This window comes from Danio rerio, chromosome 6 (genome assembly GCF_049306965.1).
Source record: "Danio rerio strain Tuebingen ecotype United States chromosome 6, GRCz12tu, whole genome shotgun sequence".
NCBI classification, from domain to species: domain Eukaryota; kingdom Metazoa; phylum Chordata; class Actinopteri; order Cypriniformes; family Danionidae; genus Danio; species Danio rerio.
The window spans coordinates 6,952,121-6,974,430 of record NC_133181.1 but is presented as its reverse complement, the minus strand read 5'-3'; the positions used below and the strand labels follow the sequence as shown (position 1 = coordinate 6,974,430).

General features: G+C 37.9%; 1 long non-coding RNA gene across 1 annotated transcript in view; it reads right to left on the bottom strand.

Annotated features, from left to right (window-relative positions):
* Positions 1–208: 208 nt before the first annotated feature.
* Positions 209–22,310, bottom strand: part of LOC141386170 (uncharacterized) — a 197,707-nt gene continuing 175,605 nt past the window's right edge. The window contains exons 3-4 of the long non-coding RNA XR_012407604.1: positions 6,405–6,526; positions 209–1,276 (exon numbers count right to left, since the gene is read on the bottom strand). This is a non-coding gene — a long non-coding RNA (uncharacterized lncRNA). The remainder of the gene's footprint in view (positions 1,277–6,404; positions 6,527–22,310) is intronic.

Here is a 22,310-nt window from a genome sequence, read left to right as displayed (position 1 = left end):
CTTATTTGTTTTATTTCAGCTAGAATAAAAGCAGTTTTTAATTTTTTAAACACCATTTCAAGGTTAAAATTATTAGCCCCTTTAAGCTATATGTTTTTATAGTCTAAAGAACAAACCATCATCATACAATAACTTGCCTAATTATTCTAACCTGCCTAGTTACCCTAATTAACCTAGTCAAGCCTTTAAATGTCACTTTAAGCTGTATAGAAGTGTCCTGAAAAATATTATGATCTGTCATCACGGCAAAGATAAAATAAATTATTAGTAATGAGTTATTAAAAACTATTATGTGCAAAATGTTGAAAAACGATTCTCTTCATTAAATAGAAATTAAGGAAAAAAATAAACAGGGGGCTAATAATTCTGACTTCAACTGTATATGATAGCTATACTAAATATGCATTGCAAGTATCACAGTTAATATTACTATAATAATGATGTTAAATAATGTTATTGATGTTATTGTTAACAAATAGGATTACACAGATCAGCCATTTAATCTCTTAAAACCAAAAGTTTGTAAATTCACCTTATTTTTAACCCATTTTTAAGAGAAAATGAGTCTCAAATGCCTACTTTTGAGTGAACTTGTTCTTTAAATCTCATCCCAGCACATTCTAACCATTCAAAACGAAGACAAATGTGACAGAAACGCAAGAGTACAACCAGTGCTGACAGATGCGTGATCCACTCACATGTCTGCAAAATGTGGATCTCAGGACGTTTTCAATCTTGCACGTTCTCTCCGAGCAAATGTTACCCAGACCAGAATAGAATTGCTAATCGAAGTTGCTCAAATATTTCATCTCATGGAGTCGGCCGCCTGCTGCATTTTCATTTCCCATTGCAGACACGGCCTGCCATTTGCAGATGGTGCGAGCAAATGTTAATTCACCCCTGCGCACATCAGGCTGCCCGAGAGGCCCTGAGTTAACAAAGGAGGGCGGAGCGTTTGACTGGCCTGTTTACTTAAGGTAATGTAATTGAGTTGTGCCACCGGATCAAGCCTGTGTGCTCTGACAGCCCTGAGGGGAGCACAAGCAAAAAAGGGGGTCGAGGAAGGGCTTTGGTGCTGCAGAAAAGCTCTTGGCCCACTTTTTAGCAGTTTCCTGAAGCAGTTTAATCTTCCCCACCGCCCCGGATGAGTTGACAGTTCACCTGCTTGGCCCTCGTCCAGGTTACTGGAGCTCTGGATTCACTTACGCGGGAACTTTTCCATTTTCTCAATTTAGGACAGTCCATCCAGATACCAGAGCAGGACCTCTCGATGCAGCTAAAAGGAGAATAACCATACTTATAGAAAACTGAATGTCATGCTTGTTATGTTCCCCTGCAGAACATATTCTGGGTTATGTGTGTGCGTTTCTGTTTTATGTGTGGGTGTGGCTTTTTACGAGTATGTTACCATACCTGTCAACCCTCCTGTTTTTCCTGGGATTCTCCCACATTTTACTGTTCTATCCCGCTATCATCCCGTAATGGTATTTTCCTGTATTTCTCCCGTATTTTCAGTCTTTCTCTGAACAGCCGAGTCTCCCTATATGCAACCCATACCGCCAAACCACCAGGGGTCGCCCCTTGCTCTAAAACATGAGTCTTCTGTGCTTTCGCTTTGTTTAGGAATGAAAACACTTATAAATAAATATTAAAAACGGCGCGATTCCATTTCCTTTTGATTACAGGTGCCGTAGCCCATCCTATACAATCCTCAAAACATATATAGTCATATAATGGTGCATGACTGTCAGCTGACGTGCTCCATAGTGATAAACAGACGCTGTTTCCCAAACGGATTCTGTACACGCAATTTGAAGCGGAGAGAAAGTCTGGCTTTTGGGTGCATGTTTATACAGACATACACATGTAAATAATAATAATAACATATAAGGATGTTGATCTTGGTGTTTTTTTTTTCCAAACACAACTAATTTCGTCTTAAATGAGCATAAAAAGTTAGGAAAGCAGTCGAATGCTTTCATTATAACGTTGTTAGGGGAATCCCTTATTATGGTGGGCATATCCCTTATTTTCACATACCAATGTTGACAGGTATGTGTTACCAGTGTTGGGCAATAACGTGGTACTAGTAATGCGATACTGTAATGGCATTACTTTTGACAGTAAATTACTTTTGACAGTAACTAAATAATAGATTAATAAAGGGACTAAGCTGAAAAGAAAATGAATGAATGAGTACTCTTTTGGTTTGAGTTTTCCTCAAACGGTTTGAGTTACCTTAACATTTTGGGTTTTACAGTGTAGTAACTGTAACTAGTTACTATTTTTCAGTAACTAGCACAACACTGTTACATGTAAGAAGGGAATTGGAGGGTGCTGATGATAGGACCATGTTTAAACACAGAGTTTACAAAAAAGAAAAAAAAAAACAGTCAGTGTTTCTCAACTGGTAGGTTGCTACCCAAAAGTGGGTCGGGGGAACATTTTCAGTGGGTCGGGGAGTGTGTGAAAAAAACAACAAAAGTAAAATTTTTAGCTTGTTTTGCTTATACCGGACTTTTATTTTGAAATGCGTGCATGACAACCTTACCGTTTGACATGTGAAATCCGCTTGTTAAGTGGTGACGTATGTAATACTGTTTCCGGGTCCAAGCCGCCACTCATTTCACACATTAAAGTTAATTTTATATAAAGTCATAGTGTACACAACAATCTCTGGGCTTGCTGCTTAACAAATACCAAAAAGTGCAATAATTTATAAAAAAATTAATCACTTTCTGGCCGTTGGATATTAGGCATGGACATATATACTGCGATCGTGATTTTTTGAAAGCCTTAAATCGCTTTGTAAACGTTTATTATTACCATTTCATGAGTCTCCCCATTCAGTTGAATAGAGCGCTTGGACCCGGAAGCCGCTTCGCGTGACGTCACACTTAACAAGCGGATTTCATTTAATTATTGCAACAAATAAGTACTACCCAGAGTATGTAAAGTATGGATATATATTGACGACAACAAACAACATTTAGAAACCAGAAAACATGTTTTATTAACAGTTTATTATTAACAGTATTTGTCATTTTTACTTTGTAATATTTCTATAATTTGATTCATTTTGTTAAATGACAGCAATAAAATATTGTTTAAGTCTTGGTGAATTTCTTATGATGTATCTGTCACTACTTGTTTATATTAACAAATAAATAAAAATTAAGTATAATTCCTAAAATTGTATTTTAGTTCCCAAAAATGTGGGTTGCGGCTTGATGACCATGTGAAAATGTGGGTCGCATGGCCAAACCAGTTGAGAACCCCTGATCTACATAATAGTGACTAGGTAGAAAATTACATTATAGTTATAAAGTATGAGTTGGATCCTAGGGAACACACACAATGTTGAAAAGTGTACCTTCAATAAACGTACTCTAAGCCTCTACCAAAAATCCAAATATGTAATTGGCTTCAATGCAGGACACACACAACACAACACTCTTAATATTTAATTTTAAAACAAAACTAAGTTGTGAGAAACAAAAAAATGTCAAAAGCTTTAATGAAACAATGCAACATCTTAACATTTTGTATAACATTTTGTATACTTATATTTTGTATACTTTCCCAGCATGCATTAAGAAACCTTTCTCTCTCATTTTAGGCCTTTTATTTATTTATTGATTTTTGAAGAAAATTGCTTTGATTGTTGGTTTCACATCTGAAAATCTTTTGATTTCTGTAACAAAAAAAAAAAAAAGCTGCAAGAAATGAATTACTCGTGTTCCTGAAAGTTTAACGCCGCTCAAACTTCCCAACGACATTATACTACACTAGCTCCAATAATCAGCTAAATCATGGCTGTTTCTCAGCATGATTTACTTGATCTAAAAACCATTTGTACAGCCTGAAAGATGAAATTGAAGCAATATGGATGTTTTCGGAGAAAAAGAACTCCGCTATGAACCTACTTTGTCATCTCATATCTCCCTGATGAATGTAATGGGTTATGTAATCCATAGCCGAATGTGTGCAAACCATGTTATAAAAGATCTCCCATGTCCGGTATTGAAGATTAGCACTCGGAGAACATAAAAGATCTGGCAGCTCAATGGGTGCAGTCCACTATCTGCACTTAATCAGAGTCTGCAGCAGGGAAAGTGTCAGAGTTTTCAGTTTTGTTCCGAGAACAAACCGAAACGAACGATGCCTCTAAGCACACACATCGAGACCCCTACATTCTTAAACTCTTATCATCGAAATAACCCACCGAGTCGAGTGATTTGCTTCACAGCCGGAAGTAAAATGAAAGGGAATATGAATCTCTCTTTTTGCACATTTTGGCAATCAAGTAACAATAGGAGGTGTGAGATAAAAGGTCATGTCAGCGGGGAAAGGGCAACATGAAGTTCAGTTACATTCCGGCAAAGCAGATTTCTGATCTGGATCAGAGAGGGGATGTGGAAACAGGTCTGAAATCAAAAACCACACAACAAGAGAGGCAGCAAACTTCAGCTCTCCAACAAAACATACTTAAGCAGTGGGTAGTTTGTCCTACAGTTTTTCTTTGCATGTGTTTGTAATGCACCAGATGATCTAAAATTCTTATCATGTCATAATTGGTTAACTAGTTATTCTTATTCTTCTTACTTTTTTAGATATATAATGTAGACCAGTGGGTAGTACAGTTGCCTCACAGCAAAAAGGTCGCTGGTTCGAGCCTCGGCTGGGTCAGTTGGCGTTTCTGTGTGGAGTTTGCATGTTCTCCTTGCGTTCGTGTGGGTTTTCTCCGGGTGCTCCGGTTTCCCCCACAGTCTAAAGACATGCATGATAGGTAAATTGGATGAGCTAAATTATCCGTAGCGTATGTGTGTAAATGAGTGTGTATGGGTGTTTCCCAGTGATGGGTTGCAGCTGGAAGGGCATCCGCTGAGTAAAACAAATGCTGGATAAGTTAGCTGTTGATTCGTCTGTGGCGACGCCTGATTAAAAAGCGGACTAAGCCAAAAAGAAAATGAAAGACTGAATCTTATATGACTGAATCCCTTTTAGTATTAGGTTTCAATTAAAAATTTAGGGTCAGGACACTCATAAATAAATTTTTTGTACAAGTAGTTTTTTATTTGATTTAAAAATTATTATTGTTATAAAAATATTTGTGTAAAGGAGTTTTGTTGTCATTAAAATATGGAGTTGTCTACAATTGTTTTACCTGAAAACTTTAAATTATTATTTAATTCAGAGATGCCTAACTAGGGCCCGTGAGCCAAAGTTGACCCTTTATATCCTTTGATTTGACCTGCCAGAGGGAAAATGATTGGGAAGGGTTGGGGAATGACTTTAACAGAGATTCTTATTTCTATTTTAATGTACCCTTTTGTCTGTTTGTTTTATTGTTGAGCTACAAAACAAAAAAACAAAAATGAAATTAAATGTTTAAATTGAATGAAAAAGATCTTTAAAAAAATGTACATACATGTGCAAAAGTAAAGGTACAAAATCTGTCACTGGGTCAGTACCTGGCGTAGTAGGTAGTGCTGTTGCCTCACAGCAAGAAGGTTGCTGGTTCGAGCCTCGGCTGGGTCAGTTGGCGTTTCTGTGTGGAGTTTGCATGTTCTCCTTGCGTTCGTGTGGGTTTCCTCCGGGTGCTCCGGTTTCCCCCACAGTCCAGAGACATGCGGTACAGGTAAATTGGGTAGGCTAAATTATCCATAGTGTATGAGTGTGAGTGAGTGTGTATGGATTTTTACCAGAGATGGGTTGTGGCTACAAGGGCATCCGCTGCGTAAAAACGTGCTGGATGAGTTGGCGATTCATTCCACTGTGGCGACCCCTAATTAATAAAGGGACTAAGGCGAAAAGAAAATGAATGAATGAATGAAAGTTTACTTTTGTACCTTTAAGGTACTATGAAGTATATATTTGTACATTAAGGTATAAATATGTACCTTTAAGGTATATAAAGTATCATTTGAAAAGGTACCGCCCCAGTGACGAATTTTGTACCTATATTTCTGAGAGTGTAGTGTAAACTTTATGAATTGGGGACAAAGGAGAAGACATCGTCATTCAAATCAATGCAAAGTTTGTTAAAATAAAATACATTTTCAAAAAAAAAATCAATGCATCAGAAAATGCAGTTGAAATAATCTTTTTTTCTTTTTGTTTTTAATCATTATAACATAAATATGTAAATGACCCTGCATGGCAACTTTAATGTAATCCAATTCGCTATATTTGCCTTCGGCCCACAGCTCTCAAACAAGCTTGGATTTATGCTCTTCACAGAAAAAAGTTTGTGTAACCCCACTGGTCCAACACCACCCAACCTGCTCTGAGGTAGGATCGAACCGACGACCTTCCGCATGGAATTTAGTTGCTCTACCAAGACCATAGCCTCTAGCATCTGTCAGCAGAGCATCTTTAGAGGTCAGAGGAGTAAGGTTTACCTGCACAGCACTTCACTAGCTGGCCTCTGCTACATCCAGCCCCCTAAACTTCACTCTCGTTCGGGTCATGTGGAGAACCAAACATACACCGTTGTTTCCAAACCCAGCACAGTCAGTTGGACCTGTAAACACACAAACACGCATGTTCGTGCGCACAAGCACAGACACCCACACCCCAACAGAAAAGGACCACAAGGGGTCATCACAATTATTCTTATTATTAAGCATTTAAATATTTGTGGACACAATTATCTACAAATCTACCAATTTATCTAATCTACCAATCTACCAACCAATCAATTGCGCAATCTTTTCAATAAACATTTCAACATAGAAAACCCAAAACAAAAACAAGATTTGACTCAATAAATTGCAAACACAAATTATATTTGTCTACAAACTGCTAATTCCACAGTGTGGAACCTTAACCCTAACATTTATTTAGCTAATGCACTTAATATCACAACTGGGTGTATTATAATCACCATAATCCATAGCTGCTTTATTATATACAATCAGTGTTCAAACTGTAAATAAATGCTCAACAATTAGTAAAAACACAATCCATGCTTGTTTTGCTTTTCCTCACTTGATTGTATTTCTGAAACCACTTGGTGGTGCTGGTGGATTGTGAGCCATCATCCCTCGTCTTTCTCTCTCCCTAGTCCTCGCTCACCCTTGTAATATAATGTGAGATGAGGGGAACTGTTATGGCAAATTAAATGAAATTAAGAGGGAAAAACAGCTTCATTCACCTCTGTCGTGTGTGATTTCAGAGCTGTCTCTCTGATGGAGCTGCCCCGATGGCCTCCGAGTCTGGTGGTCGTGACAACCAGCTGCCCCGGGGCCTGATGGGAGCCCAATATCTGGGCCTCCTCTCTTTCATGGCAGTACATCTCTCCACCATTCCCTGTACCCTTCTTTTTCCCCTCCACTCTTTCTTTCTCAGTGCAGGGCCGATGGCCTTTCAATTATCACCCTCACTCAGAGCAGACAAATCTTGTCCCACAGTTCCGAGGTGTGTGTGTGCTTGGGATTCTTTTCTCCACCACGCTTCCCTCACCTGTGCTCATTGTGAGTCTTTCAATAGACACTGTGTCCCCACCAGTTGGATATAATTTTTGAACTGGAACTAGGAATGGAAAAAAATGTCACAGGAGGATGTGAATAAGGCTATAGGAAGTGAGAACACAGGGCTTTCCACCCCGAGAGCCTGCAGCACACACTGGAGTTATATCAAAGGACTGCTTTCTTTGTGCACAGGGCTTGATTTTTTCTGCTGTGGGTCCATCTGCCATTGGGAAGCAGTTGAAAGAGAAGAAAAGCTGGACCCAGCTGGAAGGACTGGCCACTTAGAGGCCCTCCACCTTAGCACAGCGCTGTGTCAACCCTCCGACTGCCGTATCTCATTCAGAGGCACAAGAAAGCGAAGAGAGCCACAATTTACAGTACAAACATATTGACCGCGGCGCACATAAGTAGTCCATTCACTCGTAAACCTCTCCCATAAATCTCTCCGTTGTTGCACCACAGAAACCTAGTAGACCAATCACATAAAGATTAGCTAATCAACTTCCTTATGACTGGCATGTTTATGAGCATGATACATGGATTTTGTGTTAAATGCGAAAATGAACTCAGAAAATGTTCAGTTTGTCTTAAAATAAACCTGCTAAACCAGTCACAGGGCTGATCGATATTTTCCCACCCAAGCTGGCAACACTTTTTTTTCTGAACCCAGTACAGTAGAATGCCCCATTGTAGTGTTTTTAATGCATTTCTAGTAAATACCTTTAAACCAAAACCCTAAAATCTAATTCTAATATTGATATTCTGAATGAAAATACATGTCATTCTAACTGTGTGTCATCCATTTGAGTATTAGTAGACTGCTCAGTTAGGAAACTAAATTGGGTGTAGTGTATGAGTGTGTTTGTGTGGATGCCAGAGTATATAGGTGCTTCCCAGTACTGGGTTGCAGCTGGAAGGGCATCCGCTGTGTAGCCGGCAGCTGTCTCTCAGCAACTCTCACATGGTTGCCCACTGAAGCTAAGCAGGGCTGTGACAGGTCAGAACTTGGATGGGAGACCACATGGGACAGCTAGGTTGCTGCCGGAAGTGGTGTAAGTGAGGCCAGCAGGGGGCGCCCAACCTGCGGTCTTTGTGGGTCCTAATGCCCCAGTATGGTGACGGGAACTCTATACTGCTCAGTGAGCGCCGTCTTTCGGATGAGACGTTAAACTGAGGTCCTGACTCTCTGTGGTCCCCATTGTGTAAAGTGCTTTGAGTGCCCAGAAAAGTTCTATATAAATGTAAGGAATTATTATTATTATTAAAACATATGCCGGAATAGTTAATGGTTCATTCCACTGTGGCAACCCCTGATAAATAAGAAACTAAGCTGAAGGAAAATGAATGAATGCTCAGTTAAGAGTTAGTAGAGTAAAGATGCTTTTTCACTGTGCAGTATGGTATGTCTTGACATGGCTCGGTTTGCTTCAGTTCAGTTTTGCTTAGCTAGGTTTGCATTTAGGGTACTTTCACACTAGTTCTTTTGGTCTGCACCCAGGTTAATTTGACAATAGAGTACGTTACGTTTAGCTAGTGTCTTCTGAACTTGGGTGCACACTTGTGAACCGTACCCGAGTCTACCTGAAAGAGGTGGTCTGGGGTACGGAACCGCCAACTGTACAACAAACTATAGTTTTCATAACCTTCATTCAAGTGTGTGTGTTTGTGTATCACGTATTGTACCTATGTGACAAGCGGGACTGAGTCAGGGCAATCACAGTAATAATGTGTGCTCCTCTCCTCCAAATACAGCTTCTGCAGACATCGTGTGATGTTCTGAACGTTTATAATGGACATAAGTCGATTTCTGTGTGTCCAAAGCCAAAAGATTCAGTAAAAGCAGAGCGACCATGATGTGCGTACGTCTTTCCATTCTGGTGCTTTGCTTTCGTGTCCATCACCTAGCAACAGCCATACACACAAGAGCAGCTCGATGACGCAAGTGCGATTCAGAAGAAAAAAAGACAGTGTGAACACAAACCAACAGAGAAGGTGGCAAGTTTAGTAGCATTTAAAGTGGGTGGGATTATCACAGTAGCTCCACCACCTCTACTGCCATGACTTCCTGAAAAAACATTACAATTTTTGGTCGTCCCATGCAGCTCTCACTGAATCTGCTCCTCAGCTACCAGTGAGTGCAACATCTGGACCTCTTCTACTAACCACAATGTTGCCATTTCAGGATTTTTCTTGATGGGAGATACAAAAAAATAAAAATAAATGGTTTAGTCATGTGAACAACAATGCAGCAGTGGCTGCTGCTGACTCTTTAAATTGTTTTCTATTTGCTATGGACAGTATGGCATTGCTGGTTTGTGCAAACTCATAGAATTGATGTGGCACAATGAGGTGGGGTTCTCATGCGAGTGATCGTACAGTGCAGATACATCTGTACCAGCTCTCTACTGTATTCATGTGGCTACTTTTGTTTTGGATGTTGTTTTGACCTTGTGAAATAAGAAACAAATGCTGTATATGCACACAAATGTTTAATTTTCAGCCAGCGAGCCTCAGGGCTAAAAAGAATTAAAAGCATTAAAAATTGCTACGTTTAAGATACGATTTCTTTAAAAATAAGTGATCTTCACAGCTTGATAGATATACGATATGAAGTGGGTCTCAGACCGGATAACAAGCACTGCATTGACAGCAAATATGACAATTTATTTTACCCATTATTTTCAAAGGAGTTTCTGATGATAGATAGATAGATAGATAGATAGATAGATAGATAGATAGATAGATAGATAGATAGATAGATAGATAGATAGATAGATAGATAGATAGATAGATAGTTTGATGGACGGACGGACAGATAGATAGATAGACAGATAGATAGTTTGATAGAAAGATGGATGGATGGATGTATGGATGGATGAATGGAAAAACGGACGGACGGACGGAAAGAAAGATAGATAGATAGACAGATTTGTAGATAAATAGATAGATAGAGAGATAGATAGAAAGTTTGATAGATAGATGAATGGATGGATGAATGAATGGACGGACAGACGGACAGATAGATAGATAGATAGATAGATAGATAGATAGATAGATAGATAGATAGATAGATAGATAGATAGATAGATAGATAGATAGATAGATAGATGAATGGACGGACAGACGGATGGACGGACAAAAGGATGGACGGATAGGTAGATAGATAGATAGATAGATAGATAGATAGATAGATAGATAGATAGATAGATAGACAGACGGACGGACGGACGGACGGACGGACGGACGGACGGACGGACGGACGGATAGATAGATAGTTTGATAGATGAATGGACGGACAGACGGATGGACGGATAGGTAGATAGATAGATAGATAGATAGATAGATAGATAGATAGATAGATAGATAGATAGATAGATAGATAGATAGATAGATAGATAGATAGATAGATAGATAGATAGATAGATAGATAGATAGATAGATAGATAGATAGATAGATAGATAGATAGATAGATGAATGGACGGACAAACGGATGGACGGATAGATAGATAGATAGATAGATAGATAGATAGATAGATAGATAGATAGATAGATAGATAGATAGATAGATAGATAGATAGATAGATAGATAGATAGATAGATAGATAGATAGATAGATAGATAGATGATGGACGGACGGACAGATAGATAGATAGATAGACAGACAGATAGATAGTTTCTCAAGTATAATGCTGGAAATCCAGTTTTGCATCATTGGAATAACATATTTTAAAATATATCAAAATAGCCTTAAGGATATTTACTGTATCAAATAAACGGCTGAGCCTAAGAGGCTTATTAATGAGTCTTTCAGACACCCAACTGCTTCATTCAATGTAGTTAATGCCATATTTTCAGTAAAAAAAAAAAAAGGTTTTTATTCATAGTCACCGATGATGCTATTAGTGCAATATAGTTATATGGACGACTCTCTCTCTTAATGGGAATTTGTATCAAACTTCACCTTTAGTGTTCTATGCAAGAAACCTAACATGAGGGAGAGTACCTAATGAAAGAACCTTCATTATAGCTGTACAATTTCTTTTAACAAAACCCTTAAAATCCAATCACACACACACAGGCTAAATGCCAAGCCTTTTTTCAGCCCCAAACACTGCAGAGTTTTCCTGAGCATCTGCACTCTCAGACTCTCTGATGCAGTTTGAGTGACTGTCCAGTGCGGCACAGCAAAAATGTCTCCCTCCCTTCCCCCTTTACTCTCTCATCTCTGTCCACAAGGAGCAAAATAACCTTGAGGAGAAGTGATCAGAGCAGCCTCCATCTTCCAAAGCTGACTAATGGGCTGTTTCTGTCCTCTACCTCAGACAAACCAGCAGCTTTCCTCCACTCTCCCTCTCTCTCTCCTTCTCACAGAATCCTGTGGTTAATGGGCTACTGATAACTCTCTGCCTCAGACTAACCAGAGGCTGATATAATGTACTCTCTTATATTGTATGGCTAACACACATACGCATTGGCCTGGCTGCGAATGCCCCACTTTAGCTCTTGCAGAAACTCAAACAGCCTTTCTGCGGAAAATTTCCCCCCACTGCAAACATTCTGTATCCTCCTTCTTAAGTGGCGCCCTCATTAGTCGAGAAGAGAGGAGGACTTCCTTGTAGCTGTGTGTTTTTAAAGGCAGGGCATCTATTAGGATTACATATGCATGGCATAGAGGCCGTTAATGAAATGGGTTAAAGTACCACACGTTAAAAATGCAGCATGTTCTGGACTGTTTGCACGAGGCATATTGTAGCTGTGGAAAAATGGACGCTTTTGACCTGCACACTTTTCCTTTTTTAGGACACATTTCTCAATACTTGGGCAACTTTATAAAATGTCTTCATAGTCACTTTCAGAGAGGCATTGCAGTAAAGCTGACATGCAAATACACTAGAACTACTGAAACACTATATATACTCATCGGCCACTTTATTAGGTACACCTTTCTAGTCCTGGGTTGGACCCGCTTTTGCCTTCTTAATCCTTCGTGGCATAGATTTCAAGGTACTTGAAATATTTCTCAGAGATTTTGGTCCATATTGACATGATAGCTTCACGCAGTTGCTGCAGATTTGTCAGCTGCATGTCCATTTATGCGAATCTTTTGTTCCACTACATCCCAAAAAAGCTCTATTGGATTGAGAGCGGGTGACTGTGGAGGCAATTTGAGTACAGTGAACTACTTATCATGTTCAAGAAACCAGTCTGAGATGATTTGCACTTTTTGACATGGCGCGTTATTTATCCTGCTAGAAGGAGCCATCAGAAGATGGGTACGCTGTGGTCATAAAGAGATAGATATGAACAGCCACAATACTCAGGTAGGCTGTAGCTTTGACACAATGCTCAATTGGTACCCAAAGTGCGTCAAGAAGCCCACACCATTACACCACTAGCACCAGCCTGAACTGTTGATACAAGTCAGGAAGGATCCATGCTTTCATGTTGATGACATCAAATTCTGACCCTACTCTGTAAACCCTAGAGATGGTTGTGCGTGAAACTTAGCAATTTCTGAAATACTCAAACCAGCCCATCTGGCACCAAAAACTATGCCACATTAACCCTCTGGGGTCTGAGGGTGTTTGGGGGCTCTGGAGAAGTTTTGACATGCACTGACATTTGTGTTGTTTTCAGTATCTTAACATATAACATATAAATGGCTAAAGTGTGATAACACTGTAAACAGCACAAGTTGGGCTACAATAATACCTAAGCAGCATGTTTGTATGTGTTTGTGTTTTTGAGAAAGAAACGTTTATGCGTGGTTAGTGTAAAACAAAAATTTTGAAGTCACTGAAACAAGGCCGTGAAACACACAGAGAACATTTGTGCACAAGACTTTTGAGAACTGGATCTGGTAGTCTGGTGTTTTTGCTTCAAAATGATGTGAGAATCATCTTGTTCACTTGCTCACAGAAAACAATATAATGAATTAAATTTTCTAAGTCACTTTTTGAGTGAAATTGGTTTATGCGGGAAGGTGTGAACTATCATTACTATGCAGTGAGTCACACCTGAGAAGACAAAGACCTGCATAATGAGCTGCATAATGAGCCATCAGACAGGTATGTGACTAGGAGGGAAGAGATTCAAGAAGGAATCAGAGGAAAGTTTATTTACTTTTTTGTTTGCAGTTTATTTAAATATATTAATCACACAAAATAACTAGAGATACACTTGTGAGAGTCAGTGCACTCTATATATAAATTTTTATTTAACTTTATGTCTATAAATAGTTTATAAATAAGTCAAAAACATGCCTAAATGCAACATATTATTTTAACATTGTCAAACATCTTGAATAGGTTAAAAAAAACAATAAATTATAATATATGGAATAGTATATACAAAGTTTGAATTATAATAATACGATTCTGAGTTAGTTTTGGTAATCTCATATTAGAGCAATGTTATTTTAAAGAATGATAATCCATAATAAAGTCACTTAAATCACCTTTCTTCCCCATTCTGATGCTCGGTTTGAACTGCAGCAGATCGTTTGTTTGTGTTGCTGCCATGTGCTTGGTTGTTTAGGAATTTGAGTCAACAAGCAGTTTGACAGGTGTACCTAATAAAGTGGCCGGTAAGTGTATGTTTCAAATCAACCCAAAGATTGTCATCCAATAACTTAAAAGTCCGAGTGGGCACCTTGATGTTAAAAATGACATCAACAAGTATGTCAGAAATGTAAAGTGAATTGATGTTAATTGACTACCTTGAAAAAAAAAAAGACTTCTGACATTGGCATCAAAAATTAATGATATTAAAGCCAGTTCACACCCGGACACTTTTTGCTCGCTCTTTTCGCCAAAAGGTGCCAGTGGCTGTTTCTCAATTCCAAGAATACCAAGAACGGACTTGCGTTCTTGTGGAGATAGTCTTGCCAAGTTACCTTGGAAGAATAAACTCGGGAGATCTTGAGAAGTGAGAACGTGTCCTGTGAGAAATGAGATGCTGCGTTCTTCCCTTGTTTTTTCCTAATGGTCACATGACCTTCACGCATTTTTAACAGAAAATTATTTAAACATTACAGCAATTATACAACAATTTATTGTCTTTCCCCTTTTCTCAATATATACAATGCATGAAGCAATTATAAATATATGTTGCACAATACAAATAAAAAAAATTTTAATACGAATTTCAGCAAATAAACACCCTTAATGTGTTTACTCCTTTATAAAGATTTTCATGGTATTGTTTGATTTCACAGTTTCATTTAGGAAAACTCCTGAGATAAATAAGTGATATATGTCAACTTAAATAACAAATCTATATTAAATGCTGTGTTTACCACCTCCTCCATTCAGTCGCAATGACTTCGGGACTTCTCAAGTAAGTCCTCAATATCAAGAACACGTCCTGAAACTTTCAGCATCCTTCGTTCTTGTGGTCTTGGGTTTGGAACTGAAACTGGAACTAAACTTTGGCTGTTGATGATGACGTTTAATGAGGATGCAAGATCGCTTCAGAACACACATTGAGAAACAGCCATTGCGATTGTGCACACCAACGTGCAAAACACCGGGCATATTTAAAAGTTCACACTTAGATATTGCTTGATACTATTTTCAGGTTTAGCGTGCTGTCAAGAAGAACCTTGAGCTCTGAGATAATTGAGGCCAGGGCTCCCGTCTTGTTATTTAACATGAAAAGGAGTCAGAGATCAGATAGGTCTCGAGAGCTCCCCCTGGTAAAGGAGGAAAAGGGGGAGATGGGATATATGAGGGGATTCTTCAAAAAACGAATAAAGGAAGTAATTTGAAATTGGCTATTTATTGTTGGCTTGGATTAATCTGATTGGTTTATCAATGATTGCAAATCATTGCAATTCATTTTCAAAGAAACGTATCATGCTTGTTTTTTTTTGTTTTGATACGCTATGTCAAAATCTTCTCCACCATTCAGGTTGACACTTTTGTTCACATGCCCGGAGCTGCTGCATTTACAGTATACAGCACTTGGAGGTGCTCAAGCGCAAAACAGCTGAGGCGATCCCAGTTTCACTTTCATTCAATGAAGAAGAAGATGCGCTGAGGCAAGATGAACATGGAAGCTGCTTTTTAATTGATGCCTAAAAATATGGTAAACGCAACAACAATAATGTCAATAGGAGTGGAGAGAAGCAAATAGGATTTGATGGTGAGTTTCACTTCACTGTTCAGACTTGCAAGGACTTGCGCCATCTAAGGTCAGGGGGTAATTTTGCATGTTCTCTCTGCTAAACGCTGGAGAAAATTGCCTCGAAATGTATCGAAAAATGCTTAAGATAAACCAGGCCCATAGCCAGGGGGGTTCAGGGAGTTTGAAAGACCACCCCCCTCCTGTTACTGTATTGTTATTAAATAGAGAAAATATTTTACAAGTAACGTTTATTCTAAATCTTGGACCCTATTTTTGAAAGAAATAAATACAAATAAAAGATGTGAAGCATCAAAATCGGCCCAAATTAAAACGAATTAGACTACTATTTTGGTTATTGTTGTTATCTATGAATTTTCAAATGTACTTTTTTTGGTTATGATGACCATCCAACCATCTATTTTAGCTAAAATAGTGCTTAAAATGTCACTAGAATGCATATTTAAATCTCATAATTAAATAGTAGCCTAAAAGAGGCATATAATCGCAAAAAGTTCCACTTTTTAAGTTTACATGCATTGCGGGTCTAAAAAAGCCAGTGTCAAATTGGAATAACACTTAGTTACCTTAGAATTATAAGGTTCTATCTGACATATTTGTCAAAATTGAGTTATTGACATATTCTTGTTAAAAACTTATTCACATTTTAGGATGTTATTTTAAGTTGTTCACATTTTAAGACTTTTTATAAAAAAAAAAAAAAAAAAAAATATATATATATATATATATTTATATATATATATATATATATATWTWTATATATATATATATATATATATATATATATATATATATATATATATATATATATATATATATATATATATATATAAATGTTACAAACACACTGCTATGGAAAGCAAAAACTTTGAAGCTCAATATCTCAAAATCATTCAGAACGCAGATAGAACCTTATAATTCCAAGGTGACGACTTTCTTAGGTTAAATGAACATCAAAGGAACTAGTCTGTAGGTCAAATGAAAGTCAATGCTTTGATATTAAATCAATTAAAACTTTTTGATGCCGTTTTAACATCAAGGATTCTGCAGGGGCAGCATTGTATGACGTTTTCTTTAGCACAATGTCTGGACAAAACAAGAATGGCACCCTTAATGGCTTACAAATCACTGCAGTATATGCTACACAGTCCATGTTTACGTTCGGTGGTGTTTGTGTCTGAATGAAAAAGGAGTTCATGAAATTGAAAGATGTAGTCACTGAATTCATTTTGTGCCAAAGCAATGATAAATGATCCAAGTACAGCCCACATAAACTGCTGTTGTGCTCACTGTGTGAAGAGTTCTGAGTGACTTAAGTATTGAAAATGGGTTGTTGTATGGGTCGCTAATTGAAAAAAAAGAAAAGAAAAGAGAATCCACAGACAATGAGTTGTGTGAAATGAAAATGTTGTTAATTAGGACTTTTCAGCATATGTTCAAATTGGTACTGAGTGCAACTTGCAGAGCACAGATTCATTCACTGTCTTTGTATTTCAGCTTTTTAGCAAATGGTAAGAAGTGAGGGTTTACACTTCAGAAAACATAGATTGGTAGAGTTGTAAAAATCAAGAAAAAAAATCTAAAGTAACAACACAGCCTGGTCTTATTATATCTATTCTATGTATTGTAAGAAAAATGGCTTATTTGAACAAATTTATAAGATTTCTTTTGTATGAAAACGTACAATTTTCAAACCCCACTTTAAAGCTGCGGTCACATTAGAGTTTGTGTGCACGATATTCTGTTGTGCGGCGCTGCGAAAAGGTGCGGGAATAAACAAGCTTATTAGGCATTTAAAAAAGCAAGCGATTGCTCCATTTTTTTTTATTTCTGCCCAGAGAGGTCATGTTTTTATCCTCGATTGGTCTCACAGAGTCAAGTGATGCGATTTCGCAGGTCAGAGTTTACCAAGATTGAACTTTGCACCGCAGCAACCTGTGAAACTTGACGCATGACCCTGCGTTTCCAGTCTGACGCATTCACGTGCGTATTAATAGAAGTCTATAGGAGGAAAAGCCCAGTGTGACCGCAGTTTAACCCTACCCTTCATTGGAGGATGAGCAAGTGAAGTTTATTTATAAACTAATTTTGAGAGCATCACGTGCTTATGATTTACCACGGCTGGTCCCACATTAACTATCACATGATTTACCAATCTGACAAATCCAAACACACATAAATAATCAGATTTTATTTTATTTTTTTCTTTTTATTTATTTTTTATAATTCTGAACGATTGTAGCATGTCAGACTGCACGAAAATAGCTCTTAAGTCACACTGTAAGACCTCAGCTGTGATAAAGTCAGACTGAACGACAAAGAAGATGCACCTAACACGACAGAAAATGTCCCCGGAGTTTGACGTCATCCACCCGTGACATTTTCACTATCCTGTGTTCTGAAATGATACCTCACAGCAAACGTAAACAATCTGTAGCGGCAATTTTGCACACGACATGTCTCAATAATAAAACCAGAAGGAAAAAAAAACAGTTTTGACATTCCCCCATGGTCAAGCTGCAGTCACATTAGAGTTTGAGGTTGAAAAATTCTGTCATACGGCTCTGCGAAAAGGGGCGGTTTTAAACAAGATGATTAGACATTTAAAATTTTCTGGTCTGACGCATTCGTGTGCGTATGAATGGAAGTCTATGGGAGGAAAAGCCAAGTGTGACCGCAGCTTCATTTGAATCTTCGCATGTAATGCCTCATCAAATTCAGAGCTCCTATTGGTTCTTGGCTTGACGCTCATCACAGATGTTGTCACACTGCAGGAAAGTGTCTGAAATCTTCTGACACTGCCAGAGCTTCATTGGAGGCAATATCTGATCACAACGGGCACTAGACGGCTGTCTGTGAACATGTCAAAGCAACAATCAAAGATCACCGATTTTAGGATTTGATCACTTTTTTTCAGGATTTGAGGAAAAGTCAGTGGTTCATTCCACCATGACAGTCCCTGATAATCAAGGAATATGCTAAACGAATGAATTAAGGGGAGCTCACAAGACCTACCTCAGCTTAGAATCCCCTCTCTTCCGATGAAACAGGAGGGAGCCCCGGGCTCAAGGATCTTCTGGGCTCAGGGCTGTCTCAGCAAAGTATGCCAAACGCCAGTCATCAGCTAAGTGTAAACTCGTTCGTTCGTTCTCTTTTTGGCTTAGTGTCTTTTTCAAACAGGGCTTGGCACAGCGCAATGAGTCGCCAACTTATCCAACATATGTTTTACACAGCAGATGCCCTTCCAGCCAAAATCTAACACTGGGAAACACCCATGCACTCTTGCATTCACACACATGCACTACGGCCTGACATGCGCATGCCTTTGAACTGTAGGGGAAACCAGAGCACCCGGAGGAAACCCACGCGAACACATGCAAACTCCGCACAGAAATGCCAACTTACCCAGCTGAGGCTCGAACCAGCAACCTTCTTGCTTTGGGGTGACAGTGCTACCCACTGCGCCACCGTGCAGCCGAAATCATATTAAAATGTATAAATAAGATCATGAAAATGAATATTAATTAGCCAGTAAATCAAAAAGTTACCAACTGCCATGATATTGCATTAGACAATAGTATACTGCAGTCTTTATTTCTCAGCATTGTAAACAAACATACCTGCACATTTCCTTAAAACCTTTTCTGCCGACATAGCGCTTTTGACTGCACGCAATGCCTTATAAGATACTCTCAATGCTGATTTAAAAAGAGCGGTTTAGGTTAAGTCTAACCTGCTTTGCCTCATTTTGGAGATTTTCACACTGATCTGCTTTGAGCCGAAGAAACATGCAACGCAAAATGCAAATTGAAGTGATTGTGAAAAGGCGGAAAAAAAAAAAAAAAAGAGCAACAGTGAAAACTCGAGAAGGAAAACAGCAATGAAACTTCAATTACACCCCCACCTCTTTCTTTTCCAGCAGTACAGCGACATAAGACATTGCCATTCCTGCAACATGACGGTCGTACGCCCAAGAGACCTATTAAGATGCATGGGAAGAAAAACACCAGATTTCAGAGGAATCCCACAGGGGTGAGTCTACAATGTTAAGATCATTTATTGGACGCCATCCATGGCCAAACAGAAGTTTCTTGAGTTTTATGTATGATGCCATTGCCCATGCACGCTGATTCCAATCGAATTGTTTTCCCATAAAGGCCGAATGATTACGATGGATCACCATGCTAAATGAAAGTGCTTCATATTTTATGTTTGTGTGTTAAGTTTCTCATTAGTATTATACATTTATCTATTTTAAAATACAGAAACAGTTGGAAAGCTGCAAATTACTTTAAGATGAAGTTGCGCACCAGGAGGGAAGTGTTAATGCGAGCGATATAAAACATATGTTGTGTTGCATGCTGATCTGGAGGGGGAGAAAACTTGCTGTATCCTACATAAAGTTTTGTTCAGTGGTGCTCCCGTCTGCACACTGCGATCCCTATAGTAGTTAGCGTTTATAGGTCAGATGTTCACACAGAACAAAATGAAATGAACTTCAGCTGCGGTGGAAAAGTTATTTAATAAATGTGGGATTGGAAAATGCAACACAGTAGTCACATTCAAGAACATTCCGCAGGATAGAAACACTGTAAATAATGCTGAGTTCCACACAATTCCTTCATGATGTCCCAATGCAATTTAAGTTAGCTTACTTGTTTTTGCAAATTTAAGTGGATTGAACATAAAACAATTAATTTGTTCCTAAAAAAAGCTTAAGAATGTATATTAAATAAGTACACTACCTGACAAAAAAAAAGAGCAACAAATAATAACTTGACTTCTAGTTGATCATTTGGAAAAGTGGCAGAAGGTAGATTTTTCTGATGAATCTTCTGTTAAACTGCATCCCAATACTGCAGATGACCTATTGGAACCCGCATGGACCCAAGATTCTCATATAGAAATCTGTCAAGTTTGGTAAAGGAAAAATCATGGTTTGGGGTTACATTCAGTATGGGGGCGTGCGAAAGACGGATTGCAACACCAACAGCCTGAGGTATCGAGACATTTGTGCTGCCAATTACATTACAAACCACAGTAGAGGACACATTCTTTAGCAGGATACCGCTCTTTCTCCTTCAGCCTGTACTTCAAAGTTCCTTAAAGCAAAGAAGGTCAAGATACTCCAGGATTGGCCAGCCCAGTCACCAGATACAAACATTATTGAGCATGTATGGGGTAAGATGAAGGAGGAGGCATGGAATATGAATCCAAAGATGAAAAAAATTGATTACATATTTGCACATTTAGACTTTCTCCTTAATAATATAATTTCTTAAAAGTATTATTTGCAAACTCTAAATGGCGAAATCATTTTAGCAGCCAATGACTATCAAAGCACAACATTGTTCACAGTCAAATAAACAGTGTTAATGTTGTTTTCAAGTCACATTTTCAGGTTATTTCAGACTGAATATTCAAAATGCCGTGGTAAACAATATAGGGCATGTGTCACAAGTTGTCACTGAATGAATGTGTGAATATAAAACCAACTTTAAATAACTTTTTACCTTAATAACTTACACTTTCACATTTCATTCTTAGCATTCAGTGTCCACAGTTGAATTAAGCATATGTAACTGTTTTTGCTGAAATTATTGCTGCAAACAAAAACGAGTAATGTGTATGATTCAGCATAGCGTAAACTTACCTGATATAACATGAGAATTGCAGAGTGAAACATTTCTAATTAGGCCCTTATCAGCTCCCTTTTAGCCAAAGAAGTGGCATTAAAGCAGTGTGGTGTATGGTAAAAGTTAAGTTTTACTATTAGTTAAGTTAAGAATTTGGCATCCTACCACACATCCTACCGCATATTTGCTATTGCAGCCTGTCTTTTTGTGCAACCGGGGACCTGTGTGACGTCATGTGTGACGTCGATTGGTAATTCGTCTATTCATTTGAAGGCATTAAATGAAAAAAAAAATCCTTGCAATCTTAACTAAAATAAAATTACTGTGCAGATTAAAGATCGCTAAATAACATGAAAATGTTATATCATGAAATATTGCTAAATTACTATAGTTTATCCAATTTTATGTTATAATTTGACACTACTGTTATTCAGCAATGTTTACACTTTACAGTGATTTTACTTTTCAGATAAGATAGCAAAGATGTATTGTTCGTTTTATACTGAGCGTTTAATTATCATTTATAAGGGATTTATAATGCATAAACAGTCCTCACTTTAGATTAGGTCACAAAACTGCATTTAGTTGAATTAATAAAGCATTTATTAACACGCAAATTATCTATTACTATATGCCTGAATAACAATATATACATTGATTTGAATAGTTTATTAATCGTTTACTAACTCATTCTAAATTATTCTAAAAGCCACCAACTACTCTTAAATTTAAATGATTTGTAAATAATGCAATGCTCAATTAAGTCATGTAAAATTAATCAGTAACATTATAAGTCAAGATCAGAGCCGTTGTATATGTAGTTATAAACAGCTTACTAACGTCTATTAATGTAGAATCAATGCTTAACAAATAATGAATTCACTATTTTCTAATGGTAATAGATGATTTATAGTGTGTAGTTATTAAGTATTATTAAGTGTTACCATAAGTTAATATCTTTATCAACATGAACTAATAATGAGCAATACTTCTATAGCTTTTATTTATCAATAATAAAATCAAACTATGCTTGTCAACATTAGTTGCAACTGT